Source organism: Homarus americanus, unplaced genomic scaffold (genome assembly GCF_018991925.1).
Source record: "Homarus americanus isolate GMGI-L3 unplaced genomic scaffold, GMGI_Hamer_2.0 scaffold56009, whole genome shotgun sequence".
Taxonomy (NCBI): Eukaryota; Metazoa; Arthropoda; class Malacostraca; order Decapoda; family Nephropidae; genus Homarus; species Homarus americanus.
Window position 1 is genome coordinate 243655 of NW_024739542.1, and position 14547 is coordinate 258201.

The window sequence follows — 14547 nt, forward strand, 5'->3', positions numbered from 1 at the left end:
GAACTAGTTTTTCTCTCAATTTCAAAATGATCTAAATAAAACTTATGTATGACACTGTGGAAGTAGGAAGACTAACACGTAAATTAAATTATCGTTTTATTAGATACATAGATATATCACTCAGCTAAGTGTATATGTCTACTGAATGGACTGAGTGCTTCTAATACAGTCGGTAGTAAAATATATTTACTCTTTCCTTATTTTTCGTAACCAACCATCCTGGGATATGGAGGATAAAGGTTAGAAATATTCTCAACAAGTTCTCCTCTACTTACAACAATCATCTTAATATTTCTTCATGCCTTGTTTATCATGTTTTAACTCTGTATTCTTCTAATGCATCACCTGTTTCACCTCATCAGCTCATTACATCCTTATTATAGATCATTATGTAGGTTAAGATATACAATAAACATGAGAATGATAAAGAAACCTGCGTTAAGTAACTCACTATTATACATGCACAGTAATTTGATGTTGAGAGTTGATGGTGATAAGTCATGTTAAACAAACCCGTTGGCAAACTCTTTGTTGAGCTCTTCTAGCTTGGCTCGGTCACTAGTGCATAATGTATCATAGCAAAAGTCAAAAGGTCAGACGTAAAGGTGCTGGATCAGAGCTGAGATTTGTTTATAAATATACCTTTTCTCTACGCTTTCATCCCTTACTGAAATCCGCTAACAATATGTTCGCCTGAGAGTAGCGATTTAACAGGTATTTAAGGATCACTTTTCCCATACCACTCTTGGCTTGGCAGTTCACTCACATTGGGCTATAAATCCTCCTTCCTGCCCACGGTGTCACCTACTGTTACACACACACACAGCTAGAGGGTTTTTTTATTTTATTTTTTATGAACATTGTCATTTATCCTTTCCTCGGTTGTTCTTTTTCATATTATCACCCTTCATACTTCCCGTTAGGAAAGTTAACAGCCTTACCCCTCGTCTCTCTCTCTCTCTCTCTCTCTCTCTCTCTCTCTCTCTCTCTCTCTCTCTCTCGACTGAGACTCATTCCTCCTATATTTAATTCTACCTGTATCAGTGGTGCACGAGAAACCACTCCTGTAATATTCATCGGCTGACAGTGTCTTTCAGCGTCTCCTTCTGTGTTATATAATTTACTCAAAATTTTAAAACGCCTTTTGTTTGGAGGCATTACAAGGTAGCCACTTTTTGCCGGCTGTTAGTTATTTACTGCCTAAAATTTTTATACCTGTTTCACTCATCAGCTTGCACTATTCTGTCGTTGCTAGTAACACGTAAGTTAATACAACCTCTACACATAATGAGCATGAAGAATTGCGTGATGAAACTTGTAATTATCTATTTTTTAGAATTTATAATAATATCCTTACGTTATTTCATATTCTTGTTTATCATAAGTTGAAAAGTAAATATGGGCCTGGGATGCTAAGTTGATTTTTGAGTCACAGCTGTGGACAAACTTCTTCTGACACTTAACAGTATCTGGTATGTATTGGTCTTATAGCCTGGATAACATCGTAAAAATCAATTTATAACACAAAGAATTTTTTGAGTAAACAAATGTTATAGTCCGACTTATCTGACCTACATGACAGTCAGGGAATTAGGTGACAAATATACGCTAAATGTAAAATAAATGGTATTATATTCCGCACCATGGAGGTTTTATGTATCGGTCGTTCTGTTTGTTTGTATGTCCGTTCAGTCTTCAACTCACGTACACATGTGAGATTCTACACCTGATTAGATCTTAAAGGTTAAAGTTCGTAAGTATATTTCAATAATTCCAGCTTAAAAATAACTGGGGGTGTGGGAATTCTGCTCACTTATAATTTAAAAGTTTTCTATAATTCATTCAGTATTTTTTCTATCTGTCGTTGTGAGTGTCTCTGGTGGTTAGTACATCGTCATTTCTTGATGATTTGCGTCCTCTCTTGCTTGATGTTTTATTGTAATATTTATTTGTTTTAATTTATTGGGAGATATTTCTTACCAGATAATGTTGGGGTGTGTGACTGGCCCTCCCTAAGGTGACGCTCTAGATGCCTCTTACCCACCTGAGGCCGTCGCCGTTCTCAGTATTAAAACCACATCTCATTATATCCATGCCTGGTGCCCAAGTCTGAAAACACGATAAATTCTTTGTTTTCTATGTTGTTAGTGTCATTAATTCTATTTTCCAACCAGACCGAGAGAGCTTTTATGGAATGTATAGGGACGTGGGGTGATGGCGTGCAACAGACGACAGCTGAAAAAGAAACCGCTGACGGGTATCGTGCCTCAGTTGGACGTCTTGAGGACGCCACCTTCTTGCACAGTCTAGTCCCGTTAAAATAGACAGATGAAGCGGACAAATTATTTTCTAATATTTCCGAAAATCTTATAAATATTATAAATATCTCACAGTTCGAGATATTAATGGAAAAAACGCTTATTAGAAATATTGAGCAATTCATTCTCTAAAAGTATAGGTTGATAACTTTTTGGAAAATTTCCGGAATATTTTCCATTGATTTTAGATATATAAAAGCTATGCCATGTTTTTCCCATTCCCATATTATCCGTTCTCCTTTCTCAGCTTCTTAACGGTCGTCGCGCGGTGGTACCAGGTAATCATTTTGATGAGGTGACCTTGTTGAGGATTCTAATTGTCGACTGTATTGTCGTAGAGGTTTGAAGTTCCAGCTGTGGTCACAGACCATCTGAGCGATACAGGCCCCCAGGCGCGTCTTGTTTATATATATTCATAAAATATTACATCTCTACATATATATATATATATATATATATATATATATATATATATATATATATATATATATATATATATATATATATATATATATATACACACACACAAAGAAAATAATGATAACTCGGGAAATCTCCCTCCAAATCGACTTTGATATATTCACAAATATTCCAAGCTGTAATGTGTGCTGTTATAAATATAGAGACACAAGTTAACGTATAGAAAACAAAAAACAAACAAATACAAACTCATGAGCTACATTAACACCTGGTGGCATAAACTACACTCTACAGTATTCGAACTTGTGACTCATAACTTGAACCTATTTCAAGGAATGACTTTATTATGGAATTTGTAACTCTGAAAAAAATGTATTATCGGTTATCATGTTTAAGCTCTGTAGTGCTTTATGGTCTCTCTCTGGCTATACTGCGTGCATATATAGATGGGCAGGTACAGAGATCACTCACCTCCCCGCTTTAGGCAGCCTCACCATGAATATTAAAAATGTATAAAATAATGTATTACTATCACATTATTTGGTAATTCCACTTCTTACCACCATCGAGTCTAACAATGAGATATACAAGAGAGTATCTGATTGTAATTTTTTTCACGGAATAATAACAATGATCGCTACCTTTAATGGTGTATATGTAAACATGTATGTCCATTATGAAGATAGAAACAGAGGCCACATTATATACTGTACGTGCATGGTGCTCAGACAGTCACTGAAACACAACACACTGCACAACGCCGTAAACTAACTTTGCTAACTTTGTTCAATTGTTGTCTGAGTTGGAAGGGTCAAGGGTATTCGACTGACAACTACAGGTGGTGGACCATGCATGATGCTGGCGCTAATGTTTTTCATCTCTGTATTGGAGCTCATTTAGGCCTTTAATATATAAATAAATGAATAAATAATTAAATAATAATAATAATAATAATAATAATAATAATAATAATAATAATAACAGTGGGAGTATATGATCTCCTGTCATTTATTTATGTTATTGAGTTTCAAAGACAAAGTTAAAATTCCTGGTCGAATTTTAAGAAATTTTAACTATGTGAATAGGCCGAAGTTTAAGTATAACAAACTCTTTGACAGTTTACGGCAAAAATCTCAAGCTACAGTAGTGGAAAAAATGAGGTACATCACTTTAAGAGGCGAGGGTGTACGAGACATGGAGAGGAATGAGGAAACATGTGGGGAGTAAGTGGCAATGAAAGGCGCCAGGTGTGTGGGCGTGAACACAAGGTGGTGGTGATGAGGTTATATGTTATTTGTGGGGTTTTGGGCCTCAACACCCAAGGTAATTATGGACCGAACACTATTTATTGTTTACACTTCTCTCCTGTTCTTGAGCCGTGGCGCCACCTCTGCCGATGTCGAGAGTGACGACTCTTGAATAAAAATTTTTTTTGCACAAATGTACAAATATTTTCTTCCAAAGGGATAGTACAATTTCACTCTTTAAATTTATTCGTTGTTAAATATTTTACGTAAGAAGTTAATGTGACAACATCAAGCTTGTGAGTAAACAGGACCGTATATGACTTATTTCAGTGTAGTTGACTCACAGTTTTATTCGAGATTTTACATAATTGGTTTGTAGATTTCGTAAAGAATTTAATTTCTTTTTTTAAATATTTTACGTGGGAAAGTTTATGCACTCGTCATCATACAGGATTAAACAGGACTTGTTCACGTCTGTCTTGGTGACTTTCACTCGTGAGGAACAGATATAGTACCAGGTTATGCATACTCGTCTGTCTTGAGTCTCAAGATGGTTGGACTTGGGACTTAAGTAAGTAATTCATTCTGGGATTATCTAGGAACCAAGGTATGAAGTGGGGTATTTTCTCTACACTAGTATTGGTTCGGAGAGAGAGAGAGAGACCTCTGTCGTACGTACGGACTAATTGGGGCTATGGGTCCGAATTAACCGAAAGTCTGGACAATCGAAATACATTCGTTCTGTTGAAAAAATAATCTGTGAACTTTAATCTATCTATATTCTGTATAAGGTAATTATGGAAGACATAAAATATATATAATAAATGAGTATATTGACAACACCTGGTCCAATACCTGTCCCTCACTAAGACAGACGTGAACAAGTCCTGTTGATCCTGCTTAATGTGAGCTAGTTGGTGTACATTTGCTATATCAGGGGTAAGAGCTGCAGCAGGGCACCCTGGGAGTCAAACAGCACTCGTCTGGTGCACATGCTGGTCTTTTGGCCGCTAGAGAGAGGGCGGGTTGACGGCATCTTCAGGCTAAACACTCGTTGGGCCAGGAAAGCAATCGCCACGGAAGAGCTCCAAAAAATTGTCTTGGTCCGGTCGTGGAGAAGAATGGCCACGCGGCCTTTGGCGAGAGCGAGTTTAGTGTGTGACCAGTCGTGGTACGCGGAGGACGTGCTGCCTGCTCCCTGCTGTGTCCCTCACTGAACCACCACCACGCCGCCTCTCGCGCCCATGTACACGCCTGTTGACACTAAGTTACACAGGTAGTCCTTTCTGGGATTTCAATTGCTGCCTCTTTTTGAGGACTTCAGATATTGCTTAATTATTGACAAATTTATTTCCTAAGAAAAATTGGCTGTTTGCCACGTGTTAAATACGGTGAAAAAATCAGGATAAATTGTATTTAAGTCTTGCTGTACGTACTATTCATTGTAAAGCAAATCCCTCATTTAACAGTCAGTGACAGTTCTTAAGTTAACCAACATAAAAAAAATTCATCTTGTTAATCGGGAAATATTTCACGTACTTTGTTGAAATACTTCTGGAAACAAATAATGTGGATGACCTTGCTCCTCAAGAACCATAAATGCCACTTGGAGCACGAGTCAACAACTCTGTGTAAAAGAGAAAAGTCTTCACTCTCATGGCCCAAGATTCGATACATTAACAACCTAAACTGTCGACAATCCTCAAGTAGTGACTGAAAACACGACACATAACACACCTAAGTTAGAAGAAGAAGCCAATTGAGACAAATTTTCTTTATTGGGAGAAATTCGTAAACGACTGTGAACGAAGTAAGGAAAAAAAAAGAACGTAATTAGTGGAGGAGGTAAAGTGCACTACTGTTGGAGGAGTGCGAGGGGGAAGATAGTGAGTGTGGAGTAGTTGTCTCTCCAGCATTATGATGGGCGTCATCAGCAGCGTGTTGATGGTCCTTCTGCTCCACTATCTAGCAGGTGAGTCCCCGCCTACACCTCATTATTTACCTACCGCCAGGCTGAGCCCATCATCTGACAATGCGGCGGGAAAATATAATTATTAGGGAGAATATGTACCTGTATATCCCACTGATTATATACAAACATACAAACTTAGGGAAAACATAGTATACGTAAATAATGACACTACTGATATGGTTATAGTTTTTTGTATAAACAAATATTAAGAAACTGTCAGATAAAGATGGAGTTTTCCTTCTTTACAGAACAAAGAGGGTAAGAAAATGCACGTGAGCAACATAAAACAATCCCAGTATTTCCCGACCGAAGAGAAAAATATACCGCGCCTCGAGTTTCGGGTTACCTCTAAGTCAGTCTAACGCTGCTGACACGGCTCAATTTTCCGGGTCTTATGATTTTGAACGTGATTTATTTCTACTGCCGCCCGTCCATCTGCTTCCCCGACCTTAAGTTTGTCATTCCCTCCAAACCAAGATTCTCACCCAGACTTTTCCAAGTCTCACTTGAGGCCCTGAGAAAGATTTGGTTTACGAGGGTTTTATCCGGAGAGAACCAAGTAGCACCAGTTATTAAACCAAAGGAATATATATATATATATATATATATATATATATATATATATATATATATATATATATATATATATATATATATATATATATATATATATATATATATGTGTGTGTGTGTGTGTGTGTGTGTGTGTGCATTTCATTTCGTAATGCCGTTAATGAAGGTTTCCTTGTGGGTTTTACTTGGCGCAGCTCATGACAGGATGCGAGCCTCAAGTCTAGACTCCTCGTCGTATGCTCGTAGTTCAACACGTCCATTACCTCCCCCCTTCCACTACACCACTTCAGGTGATGAAGGATTCTAAGTAAGCAGCCATGTTCAAGTAACATACAGTACTTTTCCAGTAAGTTTGATTATGGAAAGATGTCTCAGTCTTCCCTAGTGAGTTGTAGTAAAAAATAAAAAGAGCCAGAGAAAAAGCATGGACATTATAATACAGCCATCCACCATTAGCACTCACAGCGGCTTTCAGTAAAGTATAACTCTGTAAATGTAAGATTTTGACATAATTCGCTGAAACATTTGAACAATAAACAGATAACTCACAGGTGAATTATATCGGCGAGGAGTCCAATTAACATTACGTAGCATGAGATCCTTTTGTGTGTTCCATAATAATATTACGTCACTTCTTCGGCTTCCACACACACCAAAAATATGTGTTTTACCTTTTAGAGTGGAAAATAGTTACCGAGTGGGAGGGAGAAAGCAAAACATGACGAAATGTTATGAAAGTATTACAAAGAAAGTACTAGGAATAAATAACGTATGGAACATGAAATATAAATTATTGCTAGCCAAAAAACAAGGATTTATTTTTGTTTTATTTCTGCTTTATATGGCTTTCGTCACGCTTTCCGTCAGGAGCTTGTGCCGTCAGCCCAACGTGTCAGGTCTTTCTATTGTTAAACCAGCCTGTCAGTCATTTAATACCTTTACCTGGGTCTTTCAGCAACCTATGTCGTTATTACAACCTGTGAACAACCTGCATGGCTGTCTCGACCTATTAGGAACCCACTCCGTCTATTTGACCTGCATCCAGCCTACACTGTCAGACCAACCCGTCAACATTGTACAGCTGTATCTCAACCTTTCAGAAACTTGTACCGTCAGCACCGACCTATCAGCAGCGTGTATTGTTATCCCGACATGTCAGCACTACATATCGTCAGCTCGCCCAGTTAGCAGGCAGCCCTTACGCCACCAGCTCGTCATGGATATGGAAACATTAAGAACGGTTCGCTCAACTCTTTCATGAACGACTATTACGGATTTTCGTATTTCGATATTTTAGGAAATTCGCGTGTTGCTTGTCGAACTTGGGTGTCGTATAGAGAGAGAGAGAGAGAGAGAGAGAGATCGTGTTATTCACTGCACTACGGTATCACCTAATTTATGGAATCTCAATAGGTTTGTCTAGATTGAAAACTTGAGAAGTAACCCCCATTTGCCGCCTGTCTTGATACTGAATATACATTATATCTTCAGGTTACATTAATCTTAAAGTTTATTGATATGTGCAGACTATCCAATGTAAGATATTTACATTTCTCAGAAGAATCATTCATATTTAAATAAAATATTGCTTATATAAAATAAATAACGTAAGAACATGTCTGGTGTATCATTACTTGGACATGGCGTAGTATAATGAATTATTGCCTATAAGCGATGAATATTTCAGCTACTGTACCATGATACCACGACGCACTGTACCCAGAGCCTGATCATGTAGACCTTGACCCCTCGTTACACATGGCACCCACCTTACCTACTGTACACGTGGACGGGGTCATCTGGTGAGTGCTTATAGGTCTCCCAGGATATATTTGTTGATGGAGAGAGAAGAAATCTTGATGTAATGAAAAAGGTTACAGTTGTCTGGTTACCTGGGAAATTACGCATCAACTTACTAGTGTGTGTGTGTGTGTGTGTGTGCGCTAACGTAAGCATCTCTATCCATATAATTCGTATGCCACTAATATTATAAGTTCGGTGTTTGTCTTGAATAAATAACTTCAAGGAAACATTAAATATTAAAGTAACTCATGGATCATAATACCAAAGTAGTCCTCGTGCCAAACCCACCAAGTAGATTCTTCCAATGGAATTATGAATTATGGCCGTTTTAAGGAAATTACCGGTCATGTGGCAGTGGAGAAGTTGTTGAGTAGCTAAAACAAGATGTGGTTGTTGACGGAATGACGAGAGAGAACCGTAAACACATTTTCTACTTTAATATTATAAACGAGAGGAATAAGGCTATAATAAAAAAACGTTTCATCAATCTGTTAAATATTTATTCATGCTGGTCTGAGGTGATTAGTGTTGGATGGATTAAAAAACATCTGAGCGTATATCCAGTCAAACGAAAATATATCGTCTCTTTTTTTTTCTCACATTTTTAGTAAATTCACGTAATTATTTATTTACTAACTATCCAGCGGTGGATGAACAATGATCACGTGCCGGTTTTTTCTTGAGATCGGGGTAAATATTTACGGCAAAAAGGCAACGAAACACATGCCATTTACCTTAATTTTATACACGACCGGAAGCGCATACGAGTCCATTTGTATCTTTCCCGGAGTAATCGATTACGACGAACAAGTACAATAGACTATTTTACCCGGCCATTGAGCCTCTCTCTGGGTCTACCTGCCACCTTGCATCACGTCTCGTATTGTCTTTAATATTTTGTGTTTATACTTAAGAGTTTTCCTTAGTCAGAGGTCTTTTTCAATTCAATCTGTTAGTGTATTTATATATCCCTTAATATATGAATAAACAAACAATGTAAACAGCCAAGGGAGAGACGAGAGAGTGAAAAAGAGAAGATAAACACAGGAGGAAGCAACAATATTTAAGGAATGGTGGGTCGGTGGAGGTATACATAAGAACATAAGGAGTCTGCAATAGGCCGGTTGACCTGTGCATGGCAGCTCCTGTCGAGAGTTACTACCACCCTCTATCGTCCATGAATCTATCTAGCCTCCTTTTAAAACTTCCCTGCGTCCCAACACTTACTACCCTATTTGAGAACCAGTTTCTTCCTATCTTCCTCCTAAACCTAAACTTATCCAACTTAAATCCGTTGCTATGAGTCTTATCCTGCTTGGAAATTATAAGAACTTTAGCTACATCCCCTTTATTAATTCTTTTCACCCACTTAAACACTTCTATTATATCTCCCCGCATTCTTCGTCTTTCAAGAGAATGCATGTTTAGTTTCTTTAATCTATCTTGATAGGGAAGGTTTCTAAGTCCCGGAATCATTTTTGTCATTCTTCGCTGCACCGACTCCAGTGAATTGATATCCATTCTATAATAAGGGCACCAGAACTGAACAACATAATCGAGGTGCGGCCTGACTAGCGCAAGATATAATTGCAATATGACCTCCGCACTCTTATTACTTACACTTTTGGATATAAAACCCAATACTCTGTTTGCCTTATTTCGAACATTAACGCACTGTTTTCTAGGCCGTAGGTCCGGGCTTACGAGTACCCCTAAGTCTCTTTCATAAATCGACTTCTCTAGGTTGATGTTGTTAAGGCTGTATACATTGACAATATTTGTTCTTCCAATATTAAGTACGCTGCACTTGCTGGTGTTGAATTTCATTTGCCATTTTTCTGACCACTCCTGCAGTATATTTAAATCCTCCTGTAGTGCATTTGCATCCTGCACTGAATTAATGTGCCGCCCTATTTGGGTGTCATCCACAAATTTGCTTATGTCACTGCTGATCCCAGGAGCAGGGCTGATGTCACCACGTACTGACTCGTGACGGTGTATGCAGCTGTTGAGGAAATGATTATACCCGGCATTTGAAGTCTATATGTAACGAAGTTATATGAAATATTCACGAATACAACTCCGCTGTGTCAAATATTGATCAAAGCCTCTTTCGTTGGTATGTGTGTCTGTTTGTGTGCGTATGTGTGTAGATACAACCCACCTTACGATGTACGTGACACTTTCTGATGATTGGCTGAATTGTAATGAGAAATTGTTCACTGATCATATATACGTATTCAATAATATCTTCATTTTTATATGATCACTGTTTACGATCATTAAATCATAACTACAAATGAATATTTTTTCCTTATTTCAGATATCAGTATCGGTTCACTCACAGTAAAATTTCCTTAAAATGCCATTTCTTGAATATATCTAATGTCAAACCTCAGTTCGGTACTCTGGTAATGCTAAACTCCACATGTACTATATCTCTTGAATGATTTGTGGTAACAGTATCCTGGTTCGACCAACGCCCAGCACACTAGTAAGTTAGTCTATTAAAATGCTCACAGATAAGACAGTATTTAAACTCCGCCCATCGTATCCCTTGGCCGGATATCTATGGCACTATGACAACTTTTTTTGTCTTAAGGGAAACAATTTTTGAAGAGTTCAATTATTTTTTCCTTTCAAAAGTTTAAAAATATTATGTTAAAATCATATAGTATCGACACGATCGGTGAGTAAATATCCTTGGTGTAGGTGTGGGGCTGTACTGTACCTGCTGGGTGTTAAGAATCAGGATAAAATGCTTACAAGAACAAAACATACGCAGCCTTGACTCTTGACTGTTGCAGAGGTCAGCCAGAGGGTTGGATGACTTCGATGTAAGATCTCTTTTGCAAGACTGGCAAGTTCATTGACCGAGTGAAATAATATTTTTTTACAAAATAATTTACCACTGCAGAAATTAAACTATTGATTTAAGATACAATCAGAAGTATTAGCAAATGCTTAAAAGAGTAAGGAAATAAAGATAGATATATTATGGAACTAACTCAAGAAAAAGAGAATAATTTTAACAACATAAGTAGTGCCCGAGCGAAGGGTGTGTTGAATACCTGACATTTACTAGCATGTCGAAGCTCTTTTAAAGATATAATGCATAGTACAATGCCTGTAGCTCTCAAGTAATGACTGTCTAGAGACAAGGAACACGAATAGTAAAAATCATAAAATAGAATGAGACACTAACGTACAGGCAGGTTTAGAGATATCGAGCAAACGATAACTGATTTTTCTTTTCTTACATTATGTGGTAGAAAATAAGACAATGAAAAGTTACACAGAAAGACAATTGCGTTTATGGTAGAGATGAAGTTTTAGACAAAGACGTATGCAAAAAGATATTGTTATACTTAAGTTTTCTCTCTCCAACCCACACACTCCTCTCCTTGACCTCCTTCCCTACCCACACACACTCTTCCACCTACCCACACACACTCTTCCACCTACCCACGCACACTACCTCGCTTACTTACCTCCATGTATTCTTCCGCCTTTCCTGCGCGTCGTTTCACAGGAATCTTTTTAACTTTATTCACTACTTTCTCTACACAACACATCCCCCCTACCCTCACAAACCCCTCTCCTGTCCACCCAACACATCCCTCTCCTCTCCACCCAACACATCCCTCTCCTCTCCACCCCCACACATCTCACTCCTCTCCACCCAACACACCCCTCTCCTCTCCACCCAACACATCCCTCTCCTCTCCACCCAACACATCCCTCTCCTCTCCACCCAACACGCCTATCTATTCACCTCCCAAAACATCTTCCTGCCTCAACAGATCACTGCTCACCTCACACACATACTCCTCTCCTGATCTACTATACCAGTCCTCTCTCTCTCTCTCTCTCTCTCTCTCTCTCTCTCTCTCTCTCTCTCTCTCTCTCTCTCTCTCTCTCTCTCTCCACCTGAATCCCATCATCTGACCTGCGTCTCAAATCCTAGAGACTAACGGCTCCATCTATGGGTATTGTCTCCTCAGTTCAGTATTTCAGACCCTAACTGTCTGAGGGCACCGTAGTAGGCCGCTCACGGGTATATACCACCTCATTTCGCATCTGTATATAGTGCAAGATTATGGTAGGTGTCATTATCCCGACGCCTGATTGGGTGCAGCAGACCACAGGGATAAATACAAACAACTTCTGTCAATATTTAGCATAGGAGAGATTTTTTTTTTTATATATCCTAGTTTAGTGGATTTAGAAGTGTGTGAATCGTCAAAATACGTAATGTATCTGAAAGAAACGTTATCAGCAATACTATCAGCGATTTTATAAGTGTATATGCATATGGTAAAAATAAAACACACACACACACACTCACACACACACACACACACACACACACACACAGTACTTCGGTCTTCAATGTTAATCCTATTCTGAATATTTTACACTAAAGCTCTTCATAATTTTATAAATGTGGATGTTCAGTACAGAAAAGTTTGTCTACTTTCACGAGTATTGTCCAGATTATCCGTTTATAACATAGATGACATTTGTGATAATTAACACCAATGTTTTTATCTTTTTTACATAACGTGGTGAGTAATGTGATGAAGTGCGGTGTTCATGGGTTATTGAGTGAGGCGAGCTCATCACAAAATCCGACAGTGACCTCAACATGCTACACCTCCAACCTAGTAATGAGCTTCACCACACCACCACACCACCTGTGATTAATGCCATTATATTTTTAATACTGCGGGAGAAATGAACACATACACAGACACAGAAACATACACAAACACGCACACGCACCCGCACACACACACACACACACACACACACACACACACACACACGCACACGCACACGCACACACACACCCACTGTATATATATTCAATATAGTACACTGTTTACTGGAAAATACGAGCTGGCAGGGTTGTGAGGGGACGAAGACTGCTATAATATAATTCGCTGTTATAAAGATAATATGAAGTTTTATGGGCTGATAAAGTCCCCTTCAACATCCATTTTGATTAAGTGATGCACCATACCACCACACGCATGAATCCACCACCATAATCCCTACGTGACTTCATCTTGTAACTTACACGTGTCACACACAGCTAATAATGCTTATCGTCAACATGAGTCAAGTAATACCACTTAAACATGATCTGGAAGCAGTATTTAGACACAGCGTTGCTCCTGTCCGACCATCCCTCCCTCCTACCACCCACTAAACAGCACTTAAACACGCACATAATCTGGACCCCACGATACCCCCCCCCCACTCCCCCACCTGATTCACTCTCTGAGGCAAGGCTCGCCCCAGACACCGCGGTAATCCTGACACAAGTCAAATTAAGCCAGTATGAGCTTGGATCTTCGTGCTGTGTAATCACACAAGACCTTAAGACCCCCATGCAAGGGAACCACCTACTGCCATCTCGATATCATCCAAGTACTCACATCCCATCCATCCACTATCCTCACGACCAACCTTACTGTTGTCCTCAGCCACTACACACATGTCCCCTCCAGCCAGGTGTTTTAGAAGATGGGGTTTTGTGGTCATGGTAGAAGTTGATAGTGTCTTATGGCCTTATCTCGCGTGTCGGTTATTGATTGTGACTCAGAGCTGGTGCTGTTAGCAGTGGGTGAGGGAGGGAGGGATGGTGGGCGAGTCCCCTTGTGCCGGGAGCTGCCTGAAGGCGTCTCCCTCAAATGCTGCCGCAGGAAGCGACTGCCCTCTCCCCTCACACGCCCGAAACTAAAGCAACAAATATATAAATAACGAATCGATGTCATTAACTATATATATATATATATATATATATATATATATATATATATATATATATATATATATATATATATATATATATATATATATATATATATATATATATATATATATATAAATATATATATATAAATATAAATATATAATGTCCTGTCCTGTTCTTATTTTTTTAACTTTGGTTAGCCTGTTTGTAAGTTAAAGAAACCAGTAAAGTATACAATGTGTGTGCGTGTGTGTAAAATTGGGAGAAATTTGTGTTTCTTTTCCTTTATGTTAACTAGTATTGGTTGATGAGTCTGATTATGACTATGTTTGTTGCTCGTGCAAGAGAAGAACTAAGTACAGTATATTATATTTTCAAATTATACAAAGTTGCCTCCGGTATTGTTTTTATTGAGTGTCTTGTGAGTGAAACTGGGGAACTTGGGCAGCTTAC